A 3,393-nucleotide genomic window follows, 5' to 3' on the forward strand; every position below is an offset into this window, starting at 1 on the left:
CCAGGAGAAGGGGGACCCAGTGCTGTCCCAGGTCTGTCCCCATCTTCTCTGCAGGCCCAGAGTGTGAGGTGAGCCTTGGGAGTCACAGGCAGGGATTCCGGGGACCCCAGAGCACTCTGAACCAGGAGGTGTGTGCAGGAGCCTGGGGGTGTCCTTAGAGACCTGAAACAGGAGCTGGGATGGGGGAGAGGACAGCTGGCTCTCGTTAGGTGTGTCCAGCCTGTTTGCAAAACCACTGTATACTTTAAGCCCCCACCACGGAGGGCCAGGAGCCCAGGAGCCAGACTTCAAAGGACTCGGTGCTGTCTGTCCCAGCAGATGCAGAGCTGGGTGCCCCTTTGCCCTGCTGTCTGTGCCGGTGCCGCACACCTGCATGCAGCTTCATGCAGCTTCTCCCGGGTCCTCAGGCACTATTCCTGACCAGCGCGCCTCCAGAACATCCCCACAGCCTTTTACACCGGCTCGCTTTCTGGTAAAGATCTGACAATGTCTCTACGCGGTCAGTCCCCTGCCCAGGACTTTGCAAGAAGCCTGACCCCCGGGGCCAGCCCAGGGCCGTCGGATGAGCCTCCACACTTACCCACAGTGGGGAGGAGGCCGCTGCCTCCAGGGACCCTGCCGCCCGGACATGACGCAGGAGCTGCATCTCAGGAAGACGGCGGAGCAGGTGTGCATTACTGACCATTCCCTGCTCACACCCTCTCCTGCTGCTTCCAACCATGAAATAGTGGCGGTGGCCCAGCGGCAGCGCCCCCTTGAGCAGGGGCAGGTTTGGTGTGGAAGGAGATGTGCCCACCTCTCCGGCCGCACCTGACTCTGGGTTGGGAGGGTGCCCTGCCTTAGGGTGTGTGAGGTTCCGTGTCCAGAACGTACCTCCCCAGCCCCTCCTGGTCTGTTTCTCCAGGACACAGAGCTCCTGAAACCCTGGGAAGTTCCTAAGCCGTAAGAGCACAAGGAGCCTCTTTTGTTCTGATGAGGTGACTGTGGGTGGGCTCCTGGGTGGCTCCTGGAGGAGGGCTGGTCACCAGAAAGACCAAACTGTGACTAGATATAAGCTTGGAACTCTCAGCCCCTCCCCATTCCTCAGATGAGGGGAAGGAGCTGGGTGGAGATGGAGGTGATGCTCCACCATGCCTATGGAGGGAGCCTCCACGGAACCCCGATAGCACGGCGTTCGGGAAGCTCCCGGGTATCAGGAGGGTAAGGCTCCCTGGGCTGAGGGTTGCCGTTAGTTCCACCAGAACCATGCCAGCCCAGCTCTACAGCTGTCGGTCGCCTTTGGTCTGAGCGCCTGGCCCGTCCTGCCAGGACCCCTTGGGCTGGCTGACCCTTCGAGGGAGCCTTTAGGTGCCACCAGAGCTGGGCTGAGGCCTGTGGGCAGCTTGGCCAGGGCAGCCCCAGCCCCCTCAGAGCCGCGGCCCTCACACATGGCTCCCACCTTCCCTGAAAGGGCTTTCTATTAATAACCGTTAAGTACTCTGAACGCTCGAAAGGAAGTATTTATTACGTGTGTCCTGAGCCAGCCAAGTCCCGAGGCAGCGTATTAAACATTGAACATCGAAATAATAAATGAATCATTGATTTTCAGACACCCGGCCATGGATGCATCTGTTCTAGGCTGTTGGGCAACCATGGGTGCCCCTCTTGGGTGGGGGCTGGGCAGCGTGCATGGGCAGTGGGACCACAGCGGTCTCTGAGCAAGGACTCGGGTGCAGGTGGTCTGTTTGCCGGTGGACCCAGAGGTGGGAGTGAGGTGGGGAGGGTGAGGAGGGAGGGGCAAGGAGCCACAACAGTGCCTGTCATTGCTGGTTACCTCTGAGGGCTTAACCCCTCTCAGAAGCCGCTGTGATGCGCTCTGAGCAAGGGGAGGTTGGCACACTTATCCACCCACTCGGTGCGGAAGGACCTGGTGGTGCCCGTGCCCAGTACTTTCTGCTCAGCCTGCTCTGGGCCTGAGGCAGGAAAGTGGGGCCCTGAAGGTCCTGGAGTGGCACCTTACAGTGCCTGGGCCGCCCCACTGCAGTGAAATCAGAACTGAGGGCCTGTGGCCTGGGCACCCAGCATGGCTGTGGGGTCTGTGTGCACCACGCAGGCCACTGTGACAGGACAATTTACATGGTGCTGCTCAGGTAGGAAGAGACGCATGGAAATCTGGGTTAGCTGACTCCATCCTTCCCGCCTACTCCAGTGAGGTTTGGTGCCCTTGGAGGTTGGCATTTTGGGCAGCCAGCCCTTAATTTGGCCTTTCCCTCACCCCTCCTTCCTCTTCTGTTCCTGTTACCCCAATCTTAGATGTGCCAGAGGCTGGCATAAGAGGCGCTGGCCCTGCTCCCAAAGGCTAAGCCAGGCCACAGCCGGCTTCCCCCACCAGGGCAGGGAGTGGCTCCTGGGCTTGAGGGTCTGATAAGGTGGGTGGAGGACAGATGAGGGTTTCTATCAGGTGGTCAATCCTACTCCCTGCCTCCCACCCCACAGAGCAGGGACACCTGTGAGGGACGGAGGTTTGGGAATGGACAGGCTGCTGGGAGGATAGCCTCTGTTTGAAAGGGGAGAGCAAGAACTCAGGCTGCCAGAAAGCCAAGAAAAAAGGCACCTGAGCTAAAAATAGGAGGCTTGAACAGAATGTCCAGAAATGCCATCTATAGTGCCAGGTTTGATTTCACCGTCGCTAATTATTTAAGGCACATAATGCAGAATGAAACCTGGGAGGAGGACACTGCCAATGCCTAGATTTCAACCTGTTCAATGCTGCACGAGTAAGTGTGGAGAGCAGGTGCTTTCTAAGAACGATGCACAAAGACACCTGCAGATAGCCGTGTGCTAGGAGGACAGGCCTGGGGCCCGGGCCGCTCTGCCCTCTAACGCCCGTGCCTCAGGCTCCTCCTGTAGAAAGTGGGATGATGATGGCAGCCCCGCTGAAATGAGCAAGGCGCACAGTGTTCCGTGGCCGAGCCCCAGGGGTCAGTGCCTCCACTTCCCCATCTGTGAAATGGAGATGGGAATTCCTCCTCCTGGGGATTCTGTGGGGATCAATTACATAGGATGCATGTTTTGGAGGGAAAAACTCTGTCATGAGCCCTGCTCTTCGATGAGAAAGTTGAGACTTAGGAGAAGCGAGGAGTAATGTAGAATCCATGCATCCTGCTCAGATCGGCTACCTAACCACAGCCTGAGCCCTTTTTGCACACACCGCCTCCTTCAGATCAGTGACGAATGTGCAATGGTGGTGGAGTGCAGAGGGACAAAGTCGCCTCCAGCCCAGGACAGTCACTGCCAGCATTTTGATGCATCCCTTCCAAACTCTTTTAAAAGAGTTTTTTCTTTTATGTGGTTGTGATCATATCTATCACACCTTCACTTTAAGGCTTTTATGTCAAACTGCAGCGGGAAGGC

This window comes from Myotis brandtii, unplaced genomic scaffold (assembly GCF_000412655.1).
Source record: "Myotis brandtii unplaced genomic scaffold, ASM41265v1 scaffold638, whole genome shotgun sequence".
Taxonomy (NCBI): Eukaryota; Metazoa; Chordata; class Mammalia; order Chiroptera; family Vespertilionidae; genus Myotis; species Myotis brandtii.